The 26335-nt window shown below is 40.4% G+C and overlaps 1 protein-coding gene and 1 long non-coding RNA gene across 12 annotated transcripts in view; one reads left to right on the top strand and one right to left on the bottom strand.

Moving 5' to 3' along the window:
* STAG2 (STAG2 cohesin complex component) overlaps nt 1-25468 on the bottom strand; it is a 136481-nt gene extending 111013 nt beyond the window's left edge. For 2 of the 11 annotated variants that reach the window (XM_077887750.1, XM_077887755.1), the window contains exon 1: nt 24154-24389. The gene's annotated coding sequence lies outside the window, so the exon portion shown is untranslated. The other 9 variants (XM_077887754.1, XM_077887758.1, XM_077887751.1 and 6 more) reach the window with 9 other exon arrangements.
* Nucleotides 23415-26070, top strand: LOC144307773 (uncharacterized). Its single transcript, XR_013374489.1, has 2 exons — nt 23415-23830; nt 25692-26070. It is a non-coding gene; the product is annotated as an uncharacterized LOC144307773 (long non-coding RNA).
* Nucleotides 26071-26335: the final 265 nt, after the last annotated feature.

Below are 26335 nucleotides of genomic sequence, written 5' to 3' on the forward strand. Positions count from 1 at the left end.
CCACTTCTCAAACTGATTTAAACAAAAAGCAAAAAACCCTGAGTGATTTCTAAAAGTTCAGAAGTTGTTGGCAAATTTAACACCAATAAAAAATAAATTTATTATAAAAAAAATAAATAAATAAAAGTTCAGAAGTTACATTCACAACTAGACCTGAATTTATTTCTAAATAACTTACCAGTATCCGGATAAATTACCATTATTTTTTTAAGTAGGCTCCAGGCCCAACGTGGGGCTCAAACTCACAATCCTGAGATCAAGAGTCACATATCCTACCAATTGAGCCCCAAGTATCTAGATAAATTACTAAATAAGTTATTCATTCAACAACTATTTTTTTAAGATTTTATTTATTTGAAAGAGAGAGAGAGAGGAAGAGGGGGAGGGAGAGAGAGGAGGGGGGAGAGAGAGAGAGAGAGAGAGAGACCGAGCAGGGACCAGGGAAAGGCAGAAGCAGGACCCCCGCTGAGCAGGGAGCCCAATGTAGGACTTGATCCCAGGAATCTGGGATCAGGACCTGACCCAAAGGCACCCACTTAACCGACTGAGCCACCCAGGCATCCCTCAATAAATATTCCTTGAGTATCTACTATGCACCAGGCACTGTCAGAGCCACCAAGGTTACAGCATTAAACTACAAAGTCCCTGTTCCCATGGTGTTTAAATTCTAATAGGAGGAAGAGACCACAAAGAAAGAAAATACCAAGCAGTGGTAAAAGATACCACGAAAACAAAGTGATTGTGTTGAGAGGGGAGCATGGCTCCATTCACTACATTTAAGCATAAGGTAACATGTACATGTATGATCATTTTAACTAAAACTATAAATACAATTTATGTTCCTAATTAAAATAAATCTATAGAATGTTTGAAAATTAACTATTCGGGCAACCCGGGTGGCTCAGCAGTTTAGTGCCACCTTCAGTCCAGGGTGTGATCCTGGAGACCCGGGATCCCACGTCAGGCTTCCTGTATGGAGCCTGCTTCTCCCTCTGCCTGTGTCTCTGCCTCTCTCTGTGTCTCTCATAAATAAATAAAATCTTAAAAAAAATTAACTATTCTAGGGACACCTGGATAGCTCAGTGGTTGAGCGTCTGCCTTCGGCTCAGGGTGTGGTCCTGGGTCCAGGGATTGAGTCCCATATCAGGCTTCCTGTGAGGAAGCTGCTTTTTCTCCCTCTATGTCTCTGCCCCTCTCTGTGTCTCTCATGAATAAATAAAATCTTTAAAAAGAAAAAAAAAGAAAATTAACCCTTCTATATTTCCATTTGCCCCAGACCTTAAAATTTTCACTACAAAGTTGCTAGCACAGGGGCACCTGGCTGGCTCAGGCCATACACAGAGCATGCAACCCTTGACTCAGAGTCCTGAGTTTAAGCCCTACATTGGGTATAGAGCTTACTAAAAAAAAATGGGGGGCACCTGGGTGGCTCGGTTGAGCACACAACTCTTGATTTTGGCTCAGGTCATGATCTCAGGGTCCTGGGATGGAGCCCACAACAGGCTCTGCACTCAGCGTGGCATCTGCTTCAGTTTCTCTCTCCCTCTCCCCATACTCGCATTCTCTCTAAAGATTTTTTTTTAAGTTGCCAGTGCATCTTTAATTACCTCAAAGTTAGATGGTCCAGAACATTCTCAGATATCCTAAAGAAAGAAGGGTATCTTTTTACATTGGTTTCACAATGCCTCAGCACTGACAAATTCTCAATAGGGAAGTCTATGGACTTTCTTCCAGGAAGTAGTTTATGGACTACCACCTGACATAACCATAAATGCAATCATGTAATTATTTTTTGAATCATGTCACTTTTTATAAGAATGTCTAAGAGCCAATTTTAGTTTATTTACCCTGCTCATGACTAAAAATAAGCATTACTATCAAAAAGCAGGCAGAACTAATAAAAACTTAATTTCACTATATGTTTCACTGCTAAAAAGATTACACTGCAGTAAGAAAAAAATCTGGGCTTTTCCCGTTGGTTCTCATACTCTATTTACACACAGCTCCTCCACAACACAGCTACTTTAATACAGTTCATCTACAAACTGTCCACTGAATACAACTTAGTACTATTGAACAAGAGGATGGATAGATTATTGCAGATTTCCTAAGTAATTGCTGCTTGTATATTGAAATGAACTAAAAACACAAAGCAAACATTACAAAAGAATACACCAATAGAATTTAAAATAATTAGATATATCTACTTAATACTAAGAACCATCACTACCAGTAATTAACCAGAAAACGATATACTTGTAATTAAAAAGCCCTCAGATAAAACTAAGCGTTATCTGTCACATTCAAAATACCTTGCTCAAAAATAAGAGGAAATGTTCCTTCTAGCTAATAAAGAAACACAAATTAAAGGCATCTGAGATATCAAAGGCAAAACTGCTTAAAACAGTATCTCCAAACCAGGGATAACGTAGTTAATTACCATACATCACAGCAACAGAGGCACTGTTAGGTGGGTACAACCCTACTGGTAAACAATCTTCAGTTACTTAGAGATTTTAAAAGTTCACACTGATTAACAGCATGATCCCACTGCTGGACATAATTAGGAAAAAAACCCACAAAACTACTCATAGAAGCAGTGCCTTCATTCTAAAACAGAGGGGAAAAAGACACACAAATGTCAGCAAGAAAATTATTAGGTAGTTCATGGTATGGCACAAAAAAGGCAAAAGTTCATCATGTTGTATACCTAAAACAAATATAGTATTGTATGTCAAATATAACTCTAATTCTTTTAAAAAGACGAAAGCAGGGCAGCCCGGGTGGCTCAGCGGTTTAGCGCCGCCTTTAGCCCCCCAGGGCATGATCCTGGAGACCCAGGATCGAGTCCCACGTCCATGGAGCCTGCTTCTCCCTCTGCCTGTGTCTCTGCCTCTCTCTCTCTCTCTCTCTCTCTCTCTCGAATAAATAAAATATTTTTTAAAAGAATTTATTAAAAAACATAAAAAGATGAAAGTATATATAGATAAATTGGTTTTGAGCCCCAATTCTAATGTGTTTTTCTTCCCACAGAACACTAAGAAATTCTCCAGACACCAGCTGGGTGTCCTACAATTCAACTCAATTCTGACACTTATCTACCTCGAGATAGCATCAGATTCCACAGGTTAAGGGTTCAGTTCTACAAGACTGCCATGGTCACCACCACCACCTTCTGCCACCAGTTGCAAGCCCAGGTCACCTGTGCTTCTGACAATGGGCTACAGATTGGAGATTTCCATGACTGCCTTCTTAGACTTCAGAGGACAGCTGCAAGTTCAGGTTGTCACCTTCTAACTGGCTATAAATCAAGAGGTTCCTAAGACCCTCCCCTCAGGCTCAATTAATTTGCTGGAACAGTTCAAAGAACTCAGAGAAATCTTTTACTTCCTAGATCACCCATTTATTATAAAAGGATACAAATTCCCAGGAACAGCTAGATGGAAGAGACACATAAAGCAATATACAGAGAAAGTTTACCTGCCCACCCAGAGCTTACCACTCCCCAAACCTCCAGGTGTTCACAACCTGAAAGCTCTCAGAACCCCGGCTTTTGTGTCTTTATGAGGGCTTCATTACAGAGGCATTATTGATTAAATCACCAGCCACGGGTGACTGAATTCCGTCTCCAGCCCCTCTCTCCACTCCCCACAGGGTTGGCACCACTGGCAACCAACCATCCCCATCCTCAAATGCTTTCCAAAAGTAACCTTGTTAACATAATTAAAGTCACCTTAATCTCTCAACAGGAAATTCCAAGGGTTTTAAGAAGCTTTGTGCCAGGAATGGGGTCAAAAACCAAATTTACCTATTTCTTATAAATCACAGTATCACAATACCCCTACCTCATATTGTAGTTAAAAATAAATTCCAGGCATTAACTTTCTAAATTTGAAAAAAAGCGGAAAATATTTCCATGTGGTGGCGTGGGGAGTGGGGTGCTGCAGGGGATTATATTGGAATATGGAAAAGCATTTGATGTTCTGTATTCTTCTAACAATATATACATTACAACCATATAAAAAATACACATGGCACTCTGTACTTGCCCTTTTATACCACTTAACATACCCAATTAGAGCTGCTTATTTAGTACCTTTCATCCCCAGTACACCAAATTCTTTGAGGGCAAGGGCCCAGCTCATTGCTTTATCACCAGTGCTTATTAGTACAGTGCCTGCCACATACTAGACACTCAAATATTTGTGGAGCAATTGTACTTCTGGGTATATACAAAAAAGAACTGAAAGTAGGGGCTCAAAAAATATTTGTATTCCCATATTCATAGCAGCATTATTCACAATAGCCAAAAGGTGGAAGCAACCCAAATATCCATCATGGATGAATGAACTTTGTGTTATATACATACAATGGAATATCATTCAGCCTTAAAAGGGAAGGAAATTCTGACACATACTAAAACAGATGAACCTTGAAAACATTATGTCAAGTGAAATAAGTCAGTCACAAAGGGACATATATTCTATGCTTCCTCTTTTATAAGGTCCCTAGAAATAGTCAAATACATAGACACAAAGGAGAACACTGGTTTATCGGGGACTGTTTGAGGACAGAGGTGAGACAGAAAGTTGTTTAATGGGTACAGAGTTTCATTATGAGATGATGAAACAATGCTGGAGATAGATGGTGGTAATGTTTGCACAACAATGAATAATGCCACTGAACTGTACACTTGAAATGGTAAAACTAAGTTTACCAAAATTTTAAAAATTAAATATTTTTGGAAGAAAGCACTAGAATTATGGGTAGTTTTCAAGATCGATAACAATTTATCTTCGTAATATTATCCCAAGAAGCAGAAAAGTGAGATTTTATAAAATACTCATGTTTGGCATTATTTCTACCCAAGATAACTTTTCCATAAAACCTAAAGAAAACTGAAGTGGTTACCCTACACACTTTATTTCACATAGAAGTACAGAGGGAAGACAGAAAAAACAGACTCCAACAAATCCAATCATAATTATCTTAAGTGCTTTGCAGAGGACATCAAATTGCAGTGTACTAATACCATTCACATATTTAAGGACAATTAATTCTTTCAATTATCCACACTAACATAAATGTTTCATACAAAATAATTCCAAGGAATTTTTTGGTTGACCTTTTAGAAAGCAGTAAGCAAGATATGCCCTCCCTTCTTGTCCTAGACCACGTCCCAGCTTAGTCTTATTCTTGGTAACCTAGAAGAAGAACCCAACTCCCAAGAGATGCCACAAAGAAAACAATCTACATAAGGATAATCATTGATTATATCAGCTTTGAAGATAATTTCAACTTGACATAAATTCGAACATATTTTTATATTGTATATAATTTTAAAGCATCTCCCAGAGAAGAGAACATGCCATCTGGCTTCTTTTCAAATTCAGACACTTAGGGGTTTTATTCTACATTTTTGGAGATTTTCTCCTATCTGCCTGACCACTCTCTATCAATGGTCCTACTTCTTCTTCCTGTCCAACAATGAAGTTTTCACCCTTGACCCTCTGATCCACTTTATAAGTTCTCCCCTTTAAAAGCCAATTTACGGGATCCCTGGGTGGCGCAGCGGTTTGGCGCCTGCCTTTGGCCCAGGGCGCGATCCTGGAGACCCGGGATCGATTCCCACGTTGGGCTCCCGGGGCATGGAGCCTGCTTCTCCCTCTGCCTGTGTCTCTGCCTCTCTCTCTCTCTGTGTGTGTGACTATCATAAATAAATAAAAATTTAAAAAAATATAAAAATAAAAAAAAGCCAATTTACTCTATGCATAGGAATCTCTAACATGTATCTCCTGCTTTTCTATCTGTTGAACTCTGGTTGCATAATATCAGCTTAAGGTTGAAGTATCTAAAATCTAATTTTTGGGACGCCTGGGTGGCTCAGCGGTTAAGTGTCTGCCTTTGGCTCAAGGTGTGATCCTGGAGTACCAGGATAGAATCCCACATTGGGCTCCCTGCATGGAGCCTGTTTCTCCCTCTGCCTATGTCTCTGCCTCTCTCTGTGTGTCCCTCATGAATAAATAAATAAAATATTTTTTTAATTAAAATATTTTTTTAAAAATAAAATAAAATCTAATTTGTTTCTCTCTCCAAAATCAGCTACCATTTAAATGCAAGAGCATAGTACAATATTATGGCTACTGTGTTCCAACTACATAAATTATTGCAAGAAATTTTTCAAGTAGAAACAAAGAAAGAGGTATGCATTCCAGGGCATCATAAAATAATGACTTATGTATGTACTATCAAAATATTAAACTAAAATATCTTTATTAAAAGTTTCAATACATGGCAGTTTTTAAAATACACATATGTATATCTATAATATACATATGTTGTATGTGTGTTATTTCCTACTAAATCATAAGTGGCAAAGCTAGGAATCCTCCTGTCTGAAGCCAACTCCCTACTTCACATCTAGCTCCACACTATACTCGTTACAAATACACTATAAAAGCTCAATGAACAAATCTTTTAGGCAAAATGAGGGGATTGAAAGTTAAGACAGTACGAAGAAGCTGGAAAGCCGACCCCTACGGATAGACAAAAGGCTTCATAGAACCTAGAAACTTAGCTGAGTGCACATACTCCTCCTGGAATTGAAGGCAATTCATGAGAAAAAAGGCTAAAAATTTTAACACAAGGCTTTGCTACCTCCCTCTCACCCCAAAACAGGCCCAAGCACATGCCACAGCATTTCTCTATTCCACGGAATTTCCATCTTGTTCCATCAAGAGTAAATCAGTTTAGGGAGCCTGGGTGGCTCAGTCGCTTAAGCATCTGCCTTCAGCTCAGGTCATGATGCCAGGGTCCTGGGATGGAGTCCCACATCAGGCTCCCTACTCGTGGGGAGTCTGCTTCTCCTTCTGCCCTCCCCCTTGCTCATGATCTCTCTCTCTCTCTCTCTCCAATAAATAAAATCTTTTTTTAAAAAAATCCATTTAATTCAGGATCAGCTTCCAAATAAAGTCTAGTGAGTCTCATAATACCAGAGTAAGGAGGAAAGTGAATGCTGGAGGCAAAGGATATTATTTTATATAACCTGACCAAGGAATGCTTCGCTGAAAGGCTAATTACTTGAAAAAATATCCTGAAGACACGAGGAACCAAGCCAGGCAGAGGGACTAGCAAATACAAAGGCCCTGAGGTAGGAAGCAAATTATTCAGGCAAACTACTTAATTTCTTTAGGACTCGGTTTTCCAATCTCTAAGCTGAATATATAACATCCCCTACACCACAAAAGAAGTAAAGGTAGTAAAACATATATTACATCAAGGATCTGACATGTGGAATGTACTCAATAAATGAGAATATTACAGTTATCTGGGCGCCTATCCTGCCAGCAGAAACCTCAACAGATTGTTCAGCACACAGAAAACACTCAGAAAGAAATAGTTTATATAATCCCCCTAACAACATAAAGCAGATGAGATTATACCTATTTTACAGTTGGGAAACCTGAGAATCAGAAATTTGCCCAATCCTCTGTTGACCCCTAAAATTCCTATAGGGATAAACAAACACACTCTACAATTAAAGAAAGGACTTAAAATAATACACTTCTAAGATGAGGAAACTATTCATATTACTGTCAACTAATTAGCAGTATGGTGCTACATGTAGTGTCAAGAACATGAACTCTATTGTCAGACTGCCTGGGTTCACATCAAATAGTCCTAAAATAGTCCTTGGGCAAATTTACATTTTTGCTCTGCACCTCTGTTTCCTCAACTGTTAACAGGAAATAATAATAGTACCTACTTCACAGGGCTTTTGAACCCCACAAAAACCTCTGCTCAGCGAGGGAGCCTGCTTCTCACTGCCTGCCACTCCGCCTACTTGTGTGCTCTCTCCTCCTCTCTGTCAAATAAATAAAATCTTAAAATAATTTAAAAAGGAAATCATGAAAACGTTTCTAATTCCTATGGAAAATTCTAAAAATCATAAAGATACTGGAAGTGGAAAAGCAGCAAAAAAAAAAAAAAAAAATGGGAGACCGGAGAAAATTAAAAACAAACACACCACCACAAAATGGCATCATAATGTTGCCTGGACTTACACCAATTTACCTGAACAGATTGTTCCTATTAGTATTATTGTCCCTTTTTTTAAGATTTTATTTATTCCATGAGACACAGAGAGGCAGACACAGGCAGAGGGAGAAGGAGGCTCCCCACAGGGACCCCAATGCAGAACTCGATCCCAGGACCCCAGGATCATGACCTGAGCCAAAGGCAGCCGCTTAACCACCAAGACACCCCAGTATTATTGTCCTTGAATAAGAACACTAGTAGTGAGACATATGCCAACAATGCTTTGGATAAAATGTTATAAAATGTTATTTCACAGGTTATAACAAGTTTAATCGCTAAAAATGAATTCAGGTGTCATATTACTGAGGCTTAAAACAAGTAGAATAACAAACTTTATCCTCTTTCTCCCATCCAACCCTCTTGTAGGTGTTACTTGATGCTTACTACAAAATATGAAACCTCACACGTAACTTCAACTGAGAATGATTTATCCTCTATCAGCTACTGGTAGAAAATAAACCTCTTTGGGCACCTGGGTAAATCAGTGGGTTAACTGTCTGACTCTTGATTTTGGCTCAGGTCATGATCTCAGAGTTGTGGGATAGAGTGGCTGTGAGTTGGTCTCCATGCTCACCGCGGAGTCGGCTTCAGATATTTTCTCTCTCCCTATCCCTCTGCCCCTCCACCCACTCCCTCCCTCAAAAAAATCTTAAAAAAATAAAAATGAAAAAAGAGGGGCACCTGGGTGGCTCAGTTGATTAAGTATCTGCCTTCAGCTTAGGACATGATCTCAAGGTCTGGGGATTGAGCGCCCCGCCCCCCTGTCCCCCATCAGGCTCCCTGCTCAATGGAGGGTCTGCTTCTCCCTCTGCCCCTCCCCCTGCTTGTGGGGGCCCACACTTTCTAATAAATAAAATCTTTTAAAAAAAAAACCTTTCTCCTAAAATCAAAAGCACAAGAAACAGAGTATCTGGCTGGCTCAGTTGGTAGAGCAAGCAACTCTTGATCTTAGGGGTCATGAGTTCAAGCCCCACATCAGTAGAATTTACTTTAAAAAAAAACACACATAGGGGTGCCTGGGTGGCTCAGTGGGTTAAGCATCTGCTTTTGGCTCAGGTCATGATCTTGGGGTCCTGGGATTGAGCCCTACAAGGAGCCCCACATTAGGCTCCCTGCTCAGCAGGGAGTCTGCGTCTCCCTCTCCCTCTGCCCCTCCCTCCCACTCATGCTCCCTCTTTCTCAAATAAATATTAAAAAAAGAAAAAGAAAAACAAGAAACAACATGTTAGCAAGGATGTGAAGAAAAAGAAGTCCTTAATTGTTGGTAGGAATGGAAACCGGTGCAGCCACTGTAGAAAATAGTATAGAGGTTCCTCAAAACACTAAAAATAGAATTGCCACATGATCCAGTAATTCCACTACTGATTTACCCAAAGAATAAAAAAACACTAACTGGAAAAGATATATGCACCTCTATGTTTATTGCAGCATTATTTCCAATAGCCAAGATAAGGAAGCAACCAAGTGTCCATCAATAGATGAATGGATAAAGTATGTGGTGGAGGGGCACATGGCTGGTTCAGTGAGTGGAGCTGTGTGACTCTTGATCTTGGGGTTGAGTTTGAGCTCCATGATGCGTGTAGAGATTACTTAAAAATTAAATTAAATTTAGGGCAGCCCGGGTGGCCCAGTGGTTTAGCGCCGCCTTCAGCCCAGGGCATGGCCCTGGAGACTCAGGATAGAGTCCCACATCAGGCTCCCTGCATGGAGCCTGCTTCTCCCTCTGCCTGTGTCTCTGCCTTTCTGTGTGTGTCTCTCATGAATAAATAAATAAAATCTTTCTTAAAAAATTTAAATTTAATTTTAAAAAGATATAGTGTATATATATAATGAAACATTAGTCATAAAGAACAAAATCTTGCTGGGGCACCTGGGTGGCTCAGCTGGTTAAGTGTCTGCCTTTGGTTCAGGTCATGATCCCTGGGTCCCGGGATCAAACTCCAGGTCCTGGGATCAAGCCCCACATCCAGCTCTCTGCTCAGCAGGGAGCCTACTTCTCCCTCTCCCTCTGCCTGTGGCTTTGCCTACTCACTGCGCGCTGCTCTGACTCTCTCTGTCAATCAATCAATCTTTGGGGAAAAAAAAAAGGAATGAAATCTTACCATTTGCAACATGGATGGATCTAGTGCGTATAATGCTAAGTGAAGTCATTCAGAAAAGACAAATACCATAAGTTCACTCATATGTAAACTTAAGAAACAAAACACATGAAGAAAAAAAGAGAAACAAAAAAAAAAGACTTTTTAAATATAGAGAACAAACAGAGGGGAGGTGGGTGAGGGGTTGAGTTAAATAGATGAAGGGGCTTAAGAGTACATTTATTGTGATGGGCACTGAGTAATGTATAGAATTGTTGACTCATTATATTATACACCTGAAACTAACATAACACTGCATGTTAATTATGTTGGAATTAAAAAATAAACTTATGGCCACCTGGGTGGCTGTCAGTTAAGCTTCTCACTCTTGATTTTGGCTCAGGTCATGATCTCAGAGTCATGAGATCAAGCCCCTCATCAGGCTTTGCACTCAGAGTAGAGTCTGCTTGTCTCTCTGTTCCTACCTCTGCTCACGCTGTCTCTGTCTCTAAAAGAAATAAGACCTTTAAAAAAATTAAAAAAATTTTAAGTGTCCTTTTAATTCTCAAAGCAGAAAAAGCCTTTCTCCTACTGAAGTTCCAAAAGTCCTGTGACTACTTTGAGAAGTTTAACTTTCTCTCAGTCTCAACAATTTAGGATTATGGTCTCCTTTTAAAAAAAAAAAAAAGTTTTTATTTATATTTGAAGTGGGCTCCATGCCCAACCTGGAGCTTGAATACACGACCTCAAGATCAAAAGTCACATGCTCCACAGACTGAGCCAGCGTGACATCCCACTCCTTTATTTTAAAAGCTCTATGTCTAATGTGGGGCTTGAACTCATGACCCTGAAATGGAGTCACAATCCCTCATCTAATCCAACCAGACATCCCAATTATTGTCTCCTTTTATTCTCTTTCCCCAAAAAAGTTATCACTACAAAATCTATAAATCACCCCACTGGGAGGCAGTGTATCACTATGTAAAGAAGTATGCTAGAATTGGATGGAATCGGAATCAAAAGTAGGCTCTGCCACTTACTAGCTGAGTGAACTTGGGCAAGTCCCTTAACCATTCTGCAATCTCAGTAAATGATACTACCAACTCCATACAGGATTATTTAAGAAATAAAAAAGTCAGGGAACATACTACAACTTACCCTGTAGTAGATGCTGTAAATGATATAGATACAAACTTAAAGTTTATCATTACTGCAAAGCCAACTAGAAGAAATTAATTACTTCTTTTCTAACACACTCTTTAATATGAATATTAACAATGTAATTATAATGCAGGATTAAATTTCTAGAAAACCTAAGGTTTTAATTCAATTATCATTTGAGAATCTGTATAACATACTACATGGCACAAGGATTCAAAATCAAAAACACTGGTCTGAAAAAATAATCTACTTATAAGAGACAAATGGGATATTCACCAATATTGTACATTTAAACACTATATTTACAAACACACAAATAATTACCTTTCATGTTAGATTTGCTATTTTTATACAGCAACCTGGATACCTGTGTTTCAGTGTAACTTCAAAAGTTTAGGAAATAATTTCCCACTAAAGAATCTTTTTTAATACAATCCCATATTGTCCAAATAATCCCTCTGCATTTTTCAAGTACACTTAGAACATTCAAATATGAATGCAAGTACTGAATATTCCTCAGTGAATAGTAGCACTTTATGCATTGATATTTAATCAAAACTCAAAAAGTACATATACACAGAGCTGGAAAAATCCATTTGTCATTGACAAATTTGCTTTTCAAAAACATACCTTCATGCTTCAGCTTCCCTGCCAACCATGGCTACCACCACTTCCTCAATTCTCCTGCCAGGAATAAAGTCTGAGGAATGTCTTTTGGCCTGAAAGAGTAGTGGAAACAGGGAGGGATATATCCCAAAGGAAAAATATTATGGCTTTGCTAATATTTCCTACATTTTCTCTTATTTCTTTAGTGTAAAGGGAAATTCTCAAAGGTTCATGTTCCTAACTATCTTTAATACGATTTCTTTAAACCACAAAAAAAGGCCTTTTCTAGTAAGAGGATATTAACCATGTTCTTTGTAGTAACATTCTAGTTGCCACAAAGTTTGCAAATTAGATACAAGGCAGTAGACACATAGGTGAGTGTGGAAAAATTCCTGCTTTTGATAAAGGGGGAAAAGATTAGAGATCCAAGAAAAGAGGATATTGTACAACACCCTCCTGAAATGAGAATACTTCAAATATATCAAACATGATCCTTATATATATGACATATAGAGAATGAATTTAATGAGTATCATATACTGCTACAAAGACATTTCAAGGTAATACTCTAACAAAGAATTCAAAATCAAAAAGTTAAATACAAACATGTATTACTTTAAATACCTATTTTTAAAGTTTACTTATCTTTAAGCAATCTCTACACCCAACATGGGGCTCGAACTCACAACCCTGAGATCAAAAGTTGCATGCTCTTCCAACTGAGCCAGTCAGACACCCCAAAATTCCTATTTAAAAGCAAGCATTTGGGCAGCCCAGGTGGCTCAGCGGCTTAGCACTGCCTTCGGCCCAGGGCCTGATCCTGGAGACCCAGGGTCGAGTCTCATGTCAGGCTCCCTGCATGGAGCCTGCTTCTCCCTCTGCCTGTCTCTCTCTCTCTCTCTCTCAATCTCTCTCTGTCTCTCATGAATAAATAAATAAATAAAAATATTTTTTAAAAAAATAAATGCTTTTATTTATTTTCTAAAGATTTTTATTTATTTACTAATAAATGCTTGCTTTTATTTTTTTTAAAGATTTTTATTTATTTACTTATTCATGAGAGACAGAGAGAGATTGAGAGAGAGAGACAGGCAGAGGGAGAAGCAGGCTCCATGCTGGGAGCCGGACATGGGACTCAATCCCGGGACCCCAGGATTTCACTCTGAGCCGAAGGCAGACGCACTAAACAACTGAGCCACCCAGGTATCCCTAAAAACAAGCATTTAGAATGTGAAATAAAGACATACAGGATTGCCATTTAACAGTGATTGTCAATTGCCTCTTTTGCTTTTACACAAAATCATAACAGCATTTAAAAGATCTAACTTTTAGATAATATTAACTAGTTATAGGGGATGATCATGGGCTCTTTTAATTTCATTAATAACCACCAAACATTCCAAGACTACACTTACAGTCTTCAATTGTTATTTCCCCCAAAAGATTTTCAATGCAGTCCTTAAAAATACCGGTTACCAGGGGCACCTGGCTGGCTCAGTCAGTAGAGCATGTGACTCTTGATCTCGGTGTTATTGCGTTCAAGCCCCACGTTGGGTGTGGAGATTACTTAAAAATAAAATCTTAGGGACGCCTGGGTGGCTCACCAGTTGAGCGTCTGCCTTTGGCTCAGGGCATGATCCTGGAGTCCTAGGATCGAGTCCCACATCGGGCTCCCTGCATGGAGCCTGCTTCTCTCTCTGCCTGTGTCTCTGCCTCTCTCTCTCTCTCTCTCTCTCTCTCTCATGAATAAATAAAATCTTTAAAAAAAAATAAAATCTTAAAATACTTGTCACTATTCTCAAATTAAGGACACCGTATCAAAAACAACTGCACTGATGGCTACTGATTCTACCCTAACAGTCTTTATATATAGTAACCCCAGTATGTAGTATGTTTTAAGTGTTGTTTTTAACCCCTTTGGAGTGATAAAGCCCAACTGTCCATGTTACCTAAGGACAGGGACTATGTAATCTAGTTGACCATTATATAGCCTATCTCTGTAGGCACTTTAAGTACCAGCCAGTAACAATGAATCCTTTTGAGAACCTGAAGAAACACACATTTTGTGCATAATTTGATAGGATTCTCACATCCTTACCCTATGAGCCCTAGATTAAAAATTAGCTATAGCTTTTTAAAATACCAACTGTTATTAATCTCATATAATAAACCAAATCCACAAAAAATAACCTTTTGTCTACCAGTGACTATGTGGCCTACAAATCTGGTCAGAAATGCAAACCCCCCACTTCCAATTTCATGATGGCTTTAATGAACTAAAGAAAAGGCTTTAAAAATTAAGGAGACCTACTTAATAACCTCACAGTTGTTTATAAAATACTGACACCAACAAAACCTCCAAAAGTGAACTAGCGAGGGGATTAAAAAAAAAAACACAAATTCCTCAAGGGAGTATTAAAATAGCCAAAAAACAACCAAGTATGAAAAAACTTAAAGTACTCTTAAGATCAGCTCTCTCTAATGGGGCACCTGGGTGGCTTCATTTGTTAAATATCTGCCTTAGGTCAGATATTAGATCAGGATCCCAGGGTCCTGCTTCTCCCTCGCCCTCTGCCACTCCCCGTCTGTGCTCTCATATAAATAATCTTAAAAATTATTATATTTTTAAAAAGGTCAGCTCTAACACCCCCACTAAAAAAAAAGCAAGGGGGGACGCCTGGATGGCTCAGCGGTTTAGCACCGCCTTTGGCCCAGGACATGATCCTGGGGACCCGGGATCTAGTCCCATGTTGGGCTCCCTGCATGAAGCCTGCTTCTCCCTCTGCCTCTCTCTCTCTCTCTGTCTCTCTCTCTGTCTCTCATGAATAAATAAAATCTTTAATTTTTTTAATAAAATAAATTTTAAAAAGGAAGGGATCTTTAGTTTACAGTATCTGAGATTATGACAAAATCATTTCTCCAAATGTTTGAATTCACCTACAGTAATCATTTTTGGGGAGTGGGATGTACCACAAATAAATAGGTGGGAATATAAGGCATCTACATAAGTCACCAAAAATAAAAGAACTATTAATTTTATGAAAAGACATTTCAATTTCTTCAAGACTTAACTCTTCAGTTTAACTTCAAATAAATATCTAAACCATACCTTTTTCTTCCTAACACCACAAAATTATTTTTCAGTTTTCTTATCAGAAGAGATTATCCACAAAAGAACCCCCCAAAAAAGAGCATAGAGTTAACATTTCTTCCCAAGAAAACAGTAAGGAAAGTCTGAATAATACTAAGGAAAACACAGATGTGGATGTAAACAGTAAGTTATCTTGGCTTTTTCTTTTATTTCAGTGGACCTCAGTAGTTTTTCAACAGTATCTCAAAAGTCCAGTCACTTGAAAAAGCCAACTGGAATTTCTACTAGGTAGAATTTAAAACACACTGTCGGGATCCCTGGGTGGCTCAGTGGTTTAGTTTAGCACCTGTCTTTGGCCCAGGGCGCGATCCTGGAGCCCCAGGATCGAGTCCCACGTCGGACTCCCGGCATGGAGCCTGTCTCTCCCTCTGCCTGTGTCTTTGCCTCTCTCTCTATCATAAATAAATAAAATAAAATAAAATAGATAGATAGATAGATCTGTTACTCTTTTCTCTTACTATCAACCCCACACCAAGAGAAATTTCTCCAAGAGTAAAAATAACCTCTCGGAATATGGCCATTTAAAGTTATTTAAATCATTTTCATATCCAAATAAACTGTAGGGGTTGCAAATCCCTTCCTACCACTTACTAATTAGGCAAAGTACTCGGCTTCCCTATGCCTTGGTTTCCTCCTGAAAAATAGAATATTAATTAGGGACATCATAAATCCTTATCTCTCTGGACAGTCCTAGTTTATACTGCTATCCGAGAATGCCATCCAGTTAGTTAGTGTCCCCTTTCATTCTCAAAAGTATCCTGGTTTGGGGCAGCCCGGGTGGCTCAGCGGTTTAGCACCGCCTGCAGCCTAGGGCCTGATCCTGGAGTCCCGGGATCAAGTCCCACGTCGGGCTCCCTGTGGGGAGCCTGCTTCTCCCTCTGCCTGTGTCTCTGCCTCTCTCTGTGTGTCTCTCATGAATAAATAAATAAAATCTTAAAAAAAAAAAAAAAGTATCCTGGTTCGGGCAGCCCGGTTGGCTCAGAGGTTTAGCGCCGCCTTCAGTCCAGGGCATGATCACGGGAGTCCAGGGATGGAGTCTCAAGTCAGGCTTCCTGCATGGGGTCTGTTTCTCCCTCTGCCTGTGTCTCTGCCTCACTCTGTCTCTCTCTCATGAATAAATAAAATCTTAAAAAAAAAAAAGTATCCTGGTTTGAGCAACAAATCAAATGGTGAGGGGTAATAGGGTTATGAAGATTGAGGTAATATGTGTAAAGCATTTGTAACAGTGTCTGACAGAGAGTAAGAGTTCAGTTAGTGTTAACTATTGCTAATGTTAGTCACTGTCAAGTACTTTTAATAAAAACTTTTGGATCATATAATGAAGAGTTCCTACAATATTCCTTTTTACAATTAAAAGTATACATTTAACTTCATACATTCAAGTTTTTGAAATTAAGTATCACTAACTGCTTGAAATCAACACTAACCAATTCATCCCAAGATGGCAACATTACCAATTGCATTCACATTTCATCATGAGTAAGTTTTAGGAGAGGCGATATTAAGGTTACTGACAGGAAAGTAACTGAAGAGTAAAACTGCTTAACACCAAACCAAGTCCCTTAATATTCTAGCAGCCTTTCTAATCCAGGGTTCCACAATGTTAACCAGAGAACTCAAAATTATTTGAGTGACAATTTCCTGAATTCTCCCCTCTTCAAGAATGGTACAAAATTAGTGTCTTTCTAGATACACAGGAGAGAAACTAACTCACTACATACAATGGATGCCTTGGGGCATTTATTCTGTTGTAGAACACCAGGGTCTTGTTATTCTTGGGAGTACAAATGGGGAAATATGGATGAAAAGACTCAATATTGAACAAAGAATCTGGGTAGAAGACTGCATCACTGGAAAAATTATTTCCCACAGACTGAAGCTTAAGGGAATAATTAACATAAAATACATAAATTTGACTCATGGCTATGAAAAGCATTATACATGGTTTTACCTCATCTCCACTAATTTATCATAGGCCAGCTATCCAACATCTAGCAGTCGTTCAGATAAGAGAAGTTCTAGTTATTGTTTATGAAAAGTAGGAAGGAAAAAGAGGAAAAGCAAAAGAAAGCGGAGACCAAGATTCGAATCAATGATCAATAATGAACCTACTAATAATCCAGGACACCATATTAACTATTACACAATTAGAATAAGAAAATTTAGTGAAGTCAAAAGATGAACTAGAATAGAAATTAGAAGCAAACAGATATTAACACTTACAAGGAAACAGAGTATTTTTAAGGTACCACTAAATAACAACAAAGGGACGCCTGGGTGGCTCAGCGGTTTAGCGCCACCTTCGGCCCAGAGCATGACCCTGGAGACCCGGGATCGGGATCAGGATCCGGATCAGAATTAAGTCCCACATCAGGCTCCCTGCATGGAGCCTGCTTCTCCCTCTGCCTGTGTCTCTGCCTATCTCTCTCTCTCTCTCTCTCTCTCTCTCTCTCTCTCTCTCATGAATAAATGAATAAATAATCTTAAAAAAATAACTAAATCCCCTTACAGAATCAACCAGAGCAGTGAATTAGAAAAGTCACCAAAATTTTTATTTCAAATCTAACCACTCAATAAACAAGCTGAATGATTGGGGAACTATTCTTAGACACTTAGCCTACATAGAACGTAAGGGAAAAAAGTTCAGTGAAACCACTCTACCATAGTATGACCTACCCCCACCCAAAAAAAATCAAGAATACAATTCAACATATTATTGCACAAACTTTTGTATAATGAGCACACAGAAACAAAACTAAAGCTCCAATTTATTTCAACTACATTTTAGTGTAAAACACAATTTAGACCTTTCATCAGGCAGCAACTCCTCTAACCCTGTGTAAAAATCTGCATTTACCTTGTACTACATATGAAAAAAAAATCTTTATTTTGTAATATTAAAACGATACATGCTTTCTGGTGACAGATAACCCAAGACCTAAACTGTTTAGTTGAGGGAAACTAGTAAGCTTTAACAAAAAGAAAAGTGCCAAAGTTTTGAGTCCAAATTAGAGTGTGATTCAGACTGTCAATTATTATCATGTGACAAGTCATTTATTCTCTGAGAGCCACAATTTCCCCATCTGTAAAATGATGATAACCACCTATCTTGCAAGGTAGCAAAGATTAAACAATAAATGTTAAAACACAGTTACTGCCATTCAAAAGTAACTCAAACTAAATTAACAGTTTGTTTCTGAGAATATCTCAGGATTCAACAAGTTATAGGTCAAATCCCATTACACCAATGTTACGCACACAAAAAAAGTGTAAACAGGACTTACTTTACCCCTTCTAACAGTCTGACAACATTATAAAGGAAATTTACCTTTGAGTTTATTATCCAGAGCTTATAGAAATCTCTCTAGTTGGTGTCATCAATCCTAATAATGTATTTTTCAATTAAATAATAAAAAAGAACAGCATTAACATTATTCACTATTCTTCCCTTTGGAGGAATGGGGAGAGTAAAATAATTTCAATAATCTCTTGACTAACCATATGCGAAGACTTCTTGTTTTCTTCTGGCTAGTATCAAAGACCTAACTATAGCAAGCATACATTAGGAACACAGTTCAGGTAGCAGATTACCACAGCTGCTAAAGAGATTTTTTTAATGCACATATTCAAAAATGAAGACTCCACAAGCAACACCGCTTACACTCAAGAAATATAAAATTTGGTTCGATTAAATGCAAAGCAGGCACCTCAGGAGATGTAAAAAAAAAAAATCTGACAATTTTTTTTCTCACATTATCTTTGCCAAACAGAAAGAACATGCAATAACCACCGCTCATGACAGCCGAAGATACAGAGGAAATATTATACAGGGACAGTACTGAAACACAAATTAAAAGTCTTGTGCATGTATCAAATGTAGAAAACTACAAAAGGAAAATGTAAAGAATTTTTAAAATAGCCTATATCCTTAAAGTTTCTTCTGTATTCTGCAAAGATTAATCATATTTCAGTATATACTGATACCCATAGCTAGATAGGACTCTTTCCTTTGCTAAGCTCCCCAACTTCCAAAATAGGTATATAATAGTGCTCCACTGTACAATGAACTGTCATCTCAATTATGTGAATAATCTAATAGCAATTTCAAAGTCCTAATACAAGACCAGATTGCTGTTTTTCAACATGTGAGGCACATAAGTCACAACATTAAAGAGATGTGAACCTTATCCTAAGATATACTGAATAGATTACTGTGCCCTAAATTTAAGTAAATTTTAAACTCAGAAGTTAACTTGCAGCATCAAAAACTGGAGTCTTCCATGTATTATAAAGAACCCAAAGCAAAAAGAAAACGCTATTCACTGTTTACTCCCTTCCCACACATGACTGTGGGTGGCATCAGTTAAACATGCAGAATATTAAGCACTACTAAACCGTCCAAGGCATATTTTCACATCTAACACTATATTCCCAAAAGATAATTTATTTGAGCCTGAGCCTGCTCCCCACCCCTCCCCATCCATTTTATTACATAGGTCCTCAGATAATTACCAGCTAATAAGGTAAAATAGAAAAAAGAAAATCATGAAAAAAAGAAATGTAGGATTTAATTTCATTAAAATCGTGAATGTTTGAGCTTTAAAAAAAAAAATCCTAACTAAATAGACTACAAAGTTACCAAACTCATAATTTGTTGGCTTAGCAGTTTAGCTGTTGCCTTGCCAGAATAAATCTGAAGCCACAATCCTCATCATCTATTTCAGATTATTTGCATACAAATAAAAGATCAAAATTTGTAATCTGTCTTCTCATAACATTCTTCTAAAGCCAAAACGTTGAGTATGAATATACAGACTAATATTAACAATTACAAAGTATCTGTTCCTAGACTACTGTGGAATTTTGTTTTAATAATGATGAGGGAACACACTTCACCAAATATTAAAAATATCCATTATTTTGGATTCCCTTTAGGACTCTGACATATACTCAAAAAATACATTCACAGGGGTAAAAAAGCCTGACACTGAGCAACACAAAACTGCAGAAAATAAGGCACTTACCTTCAAAGAATGTAGGAGCAATTCACAAATATACTAATTAAGGAAACTGAGGATTTTAATTGCAATGCACTTTTACTGTTGATGGGTAACAGAATGCCCTTTATAGAAAACATCAGAATATTTTACGTATTGGTCTTTACAGCACCAAATCCTTAAAGTAAGGAATGGGACTTAACTCATTTTAAAAAAAACATTTTCATATCAGTCAAAAAAAAAAAAGAACCCACCCCACCCCCACTGCCAGTCTCTGATACCTTAGAATGCTAGTTATTTCACAGTTGGAAAGAATGGCTAATAAGTACATTTCTTTTTCCAACCCTAGTCTCTACCCATTCATTAAACACCAAATACTGAAACTGAATTCAACTCCTACCTCTATCTTCCTACCAGGAATGCGCCCTAGGGCACCCGAATCCCTTCCACTGTCACTTACTGCAACTGCCAAAGCCCCTCCTATTAATAGTAAATCCCTTTCATACTGACTCACTGTAACTCCAACTTAATGAAATAGACAACAAGCAGAATTAACAAAATTTGAGAATGGAATTTTCCTGTTTTCAAAGGCTTGAAAAAGAAACTAAAAGTTGACCACATTCAGACTAAGTTACAAACATTTAAAGTTCAACCAATTTGTAAGAACTTACATTGCTTATTCTATATTGGTTCAATTCAAATATTTTTTTTTGAAGTTTGTGTATCCAGCATTGTGTAAGTACTTATACACAAGGCCAAGTTTTCCACACGGATAACTGACATGTAAATACAAACTTATGTCATCACGCCAAAATTCCAAGACAATTTGAAATCTTTAAATTTTTTTAATTATGGAAATTTTCAAGTACACACAAAAAAGTAGAATAATGGTACAATGAGCTCTCCTCTAGTCATCATCCAGCTACAATCAACTCAAGGCCACTTTTGTTTCATCTCTATCACTCACCTCTCCCTCCTCCAATTATCTTCAGAAAATAATTAGCAATTACTAAGTACACTGAGAAAAATCTGAAGATATGAAAGTATCAAAGACTAACAAGAAGTCAAGAATTTAGCAATGTAACTGGCACCCTATACAACTACTTGTTAGGTGGGAAATTTAAGAATTCAGTTAAAAAAACAATGAGATAGCCATCTTTAAGAATTTGAAGAGCGTCCATAAGATCCAAAGGGCACATTTAAAATATCTACAAGGATAAAAAGGAATATGTGATAAAAATGAACTTAAATATCTGCAATTAGCTTGGATATAGCACCTCGGCTCAAAACGAAAAAAAAAAAAAACAAGACTTTAACATAATGTATCATAAAATTACAATTCACTTGAAAAACCGCTGAACACTTAATGCCTTAACTGGTCCTTCTGATCCCTAATTATAGATTGATATCAATGTAACAAGAAAGCCAGGCATTTTAACGTAAGTGGTTTAAAATGTTCAAAATTAACCCCACCGCTCATTGGAAAATATATGAAAGCAAGTCCAAACTACCTGAATTGTATGTCATTAAACAGAAATGTATCCACTTTCCGGGGCCGGTTTTTTTTTTTTTTTAATAAGTTCACATATACCCTGAAACGCAACGCGCTAGGCTACAGATAGAATTAGAAGACCGCCTCCTGCTCTTGCTCCTAACCAATACGCAGAGAGAGAAGGTTGGCAGGAAAGTGCTGCGAGGACAGTAACAAACACCAGCAGCTCCCGAGCAGGCCCTGCTAGAGCCAGGAATGACGCACTTCGGTAACCCGACTCTTTCTCCCCTCCACCCCCGCCCCCAGCAGCGGTGCTGACACCGCCAACAGCCCGGAGTAGGAAAAAAGACAACAGAAAAAAGGCAGAGGTTGGACCGCACCAGGTTTCATCAAGAAACCTCGATTATTCCTCTTTCGACACTAACCACTAGGACTAAACAGGAAAAGAAGCTTCGTGCTTAAGCAAGTCCCATCATGGTGGTTTAAGAGTCACTAAATTAAGCTGATAATGAGTCCAATCCACAGAGACAAATACAGGGTGTGGCTGCCGTGAAATACGGCGGTCCGTGGGAGAAAAGGGGTATGGAATTTACACTCCAGTACGAGGGGAAGATGGGGCTTTACCGGGGGAGGGGGGACGGCCCGCGCATTTTAAGGAACCATTTCAAAGCAACACAAGCTTTTCGTTTACTTAAACCTAATCCCACAGATCAAAAGTTTCTAATAGATATATCGTGTAAACTGTAAATAACCATTTAACCAAACGCCGTGACCCTCAATTAAGAAACTACATCCAAGAGAAAGGGGGAGGGAGAGGGAAGGGAGGGGTGGTAGGCAACAACATATAAAACATTTCTAGGCCACGGAGGAGAAAGTCTCACAAACCGGATGAAACTACTAATGCAATATTAAAAATTAAAGGTGAACACTGCAGCACGAAAAATCTCACGATAAAAACCATTACAGTTCAGGAATAAAAATAAAATGACATATACACCAAGGGAGAGCGGAAACTAAATGTCGAAAGTACAGTGGCTTATAAAAAACTAAAGGCAAAACAAGACCTTCTGGCGACGAAAAAAAAAAAAAGAGGCAGAAATCAACAATACGTTTACGAATGTAGGCCAGAAGAAAATGGGAACGGGGCTCAAAGTTTTGCGGAACTACTTGATGCTGTTTCCCACACCTTCTCTCTCCCATGGCCCATCAGACCCTTTTCGTGCTAAAATTGCCGTCCACAGATCACCGGGTACGCGAGAGAAGAAAAAAGAAAGTCAACCCCAAGCAAGAATAAAAGTGTGGAGGGAAAAAGCAGAAGCTGCCTACCTGGGGCAAGGATCAGCTCAGTTCGTGCCTTGAGAAAGACAGTGCGGGTGGGGGTGGGAACGAAAAGCAGCACTAAAACTAAAACAAAAGTGGCGCCAAAACCCCCCAACAAACAGCCTTCCACTCCCGCCCTTCCCCCCCTCCTCCCATGCCAGGCAGGCAGGGCCCCCTTCGGGGCAAGGTCTGCACGCGGGGGCCAACACCGCCAGACCCCACAGCCTATTTATAAAATTGTTGCCCGAAGAAAACTGACCGAAGTCGGGCCTCGGAAGGGATGGAGAGATCGATGCCAATCGCTTTCCCAAGCAGTTCCCCCACCACGCGCTGGAGATGATGGGGCGGGGGAGAAGCAGAGGGGCCCGTCACATGAATGTTGTTCCCTCTCTAGGAAGGGAGGAAGAGAGGGAGGGAGCGAAGGGAGGGAGGAAAGGAAAGAGGGGAAGGGAGAAGGGAGGGGGCACGAGGGAGGGGTGTGATCAGAGTAGATTTTCCCTCGCCTCCCTCGGTCCGAGGCCCAAATATACACAACTGAGCCTCCGCTTCTCCCCTCCCCCCTAGGTTCCCAGCACCACCATTTTGCTCTCTTCCTTCCCCTCACCACGATACCGCGCTCTCCCCCACCCCAGCCACGGCCTCCCCGGCTTTCCTCCCCCGACTACGGCTCGCACCCCACCCCACCTCCAGCTTGGGCTCTCCCAGGCTTAAGAGCCTGCCGGAGAAAAGGCACCTAAATCTAATGCTACACAGAGAAGCGGAGCCTCCATCTTGCGCTGCTCCGCGTTCTCCATTTTGGGCCACCCATGGGGGGGGGTCTCCGTGGAGGCCCCGAGGGAGAGTTGGGCGAGGGAAGGAAGAGAAAATCTTCAGCGAGGGTAGTCGAAAAGAAGAGTCGTGCAGTAGAAAGCCACTCTAGGAGTAGGAGGTAGGGAGGAAGGGGGGCTGGAAGTTCCTTGGTAGTGTTGAGGTAGCCACTTGGGGGGAGAAGGCAGAAACAAGGGGTGGGGGTTACGCGGGGACGGGGAGGCTTCTCCCCGTCTTGACTTAGCCACCCGCTCCACGGCTGGCCCCTTTGGGGGCAAAGGGAGTAGGGGGGGAATTAAACGGCAACAGAGTGCCCATTCTCTTTCCCTCCCAACTCCTCTCTCGCGCCCTATTTCAACCATACACACCTCACAGTGGGCCCCGCGCCCTCCGGGTGCCCCTCCAAACTTCTAGAAGCTTCGCCTCCGCCATTTTATAACTTACCTCCCCCCTCAGCGTACACAGAGGCAGCAACGAGACTGTTCGCCTCCCCCACTCCTCCTTCCTTCTTTCTCAGGCCGGGGGCTTCTTCACCCCTGGGCTGGTACAAGATATTTTCCCCTTCCTCTTCTTTACACCCTCGAATTCTACTCAGGGACGGAAGCTCCCGCGGTTCTAGAGCGGTGGGGGGTTTTGAAAGTGGCGGTCGGATCCGGCGGGTTTTTTTTTTTTCTTTTTTTTTTTTTCTTTTTTTTTTTTTTTTTTTTTTTTTTTTGGTGGCGCTTCGGGATTGTTTGGGGTGTTCGCTCTTCGGCGACTTGGAGGCGAATGGAACGCGCAGGCGCCATCTGTCGGCCACGAACCCGCGCCCGGCTCCCGTTGGGAGGGAGCGGCATCTAGCGGCACAGCGCTGGCACTGCAGCGCTCGTCTCCCAGCGTCCTCCTCCCGGTCGCCGACCAATCGCGGCCGACTGCCTCCCGGGTTCAGCGTCTCCGACGCCGCCTGCGAACGAGGCGCCCGCAGGGGCGCGCCGCCGAGTGGGGTAAACAAGGTGCCGTGCCCGCGCCTGACTTACTCATTCGTTTGGCAGCGCTTCCGCCGAGGACCCGAGCGGGCCGCGCTTCCTCTTTCTTTATCGGGGGTGGGGGGGCGAAAGGAGGTCGTTAGCAATGTCCGGCGGAGCCCCGGGCCGTGGGAAATCGGAAGCCGGGCTCGCTCGGGACTCGTCCCCGGGCCCCTGCGCCCCGCGCGAAGCCCGAGGTTGGCAGCCCCGTCGGGCATCACCCTTCCCTGTCCCCTCCTCCGACACGCCCCGGCGAGGGGCCTTCCGCCCTAGTGCCCGGACCCTCGCTCCCCCGCCGTCCCTACTCTTTCCCCCCAACGGAACTCAACTCGTGGAACTCTGGCACCTGATCCTAAGGGATCGAGGGGGGTTGCTTCTGGAGTTTCTGTTTTGTTTCCTTTTGGCTTCGGCTGTGAAGAGGAAGCAAGCCAATTCTCTACCAGAAGACTTGACACTGGAGGGGAAAAATTTTTTTTCTTTACAGCCCACTATCCCCGTCTCCCAGAAAACGTGGTGTGTCTCTCTCTCTCTTTTTCTCTCTCTCTCTCTCTCTCTCTCTCTCTCTCTCTCTCTCTCTCTCTCTCGTCTAGGACTTAAGGAACTGGGCTACTAGGCTAGGCCGGGCGCTCGACCAATTTATTCTCGACTCCCGGGGCGGGGGTTGGGGAGGAAGCGGGACGGAGCGAAGTGGAGGGAAATCGAAATTTGGGCTGAAGGAGTCGAGGGGGACTTACCCCGTTTTCCCCCGTCTTTGCTCACCTTCCCCGATTTTCCACCGTCTTCCTGGAAACGTGGGATCCGGCGGCCTTGCGACTTTCTTAAGAATTTTGGTTCCTTCTTATCCTCCCTCTTCACCCCTCCCCCAAGGTGTTTGAAGTGCGAAAGGACCCTTTACGCTCCTTTGACCCCCAGTTAACTCCAGTCTTTATCACCCTTTTTATTTCATTTTATTTTTTTGTTTGTCTGTTTCGAATCCAGCCTCGAGGACCTTTGACCGAGAGCTCTCTACGCGGGGAAGAAAAACTCGGGGAGGGCCTGTCCCCTCCGAAGCGCCGCTTTTCCTAGGACAGGAAGGAGTGACCTATTACAGTGTCTCCATTGCTGTTATAGAAGTTCCTAGACTCATACGATATTGTTAAGAGCTCTCTGTTCCTCTTTTTAAAAAAATTTTGGTTCGAATATTCCTTTAATATTAAATTACCTTTTAATTACAGGAACAGGAATAAATGTATTTAGTAACAAGACAAATTTTCCAAATGAGGAGAAACGAAAGCCCCGTGTAAATCGTGAAGATTTCACCTGATATCACCTCGAAAGTATTCCCAACGCAATACAATGATTAATCTCAGTCCTCAAATTATATTCCTTCCACGCCTGCTTTAAGTTTCTCTCATTCTCTGTGCTTACTGGGTTTTTTCCCTGCAACTTTAAAAAAGAGTTACGGCATATTTAATCAACGGAACAATAAAAGTTAAACAGAAACATCTAAATATCAATAATAAGAAATAAAATCCAAGACATTTTTACTTACCTCTAAAGCTTTGGGGAGTGGAATACTATTCAAAATAAATTTCCATTTCTTTCATAGACCATCTTTGGTAGAATATTATACGGTTTTTAAT

This window comes from Canis aureus, chromosome X, assembly GCF_053574225.1.
Source record: "Canis aureus isolate CA01 chromosome X, VMU_Caureus_v.1.0, whole genome shotgun sequence".
NCBI classification, from domain to species: Eukaryota; Metazoa; Chordata; class Mammalia; order Carnivora; family Canidae; genus Canis; species Canis aureus.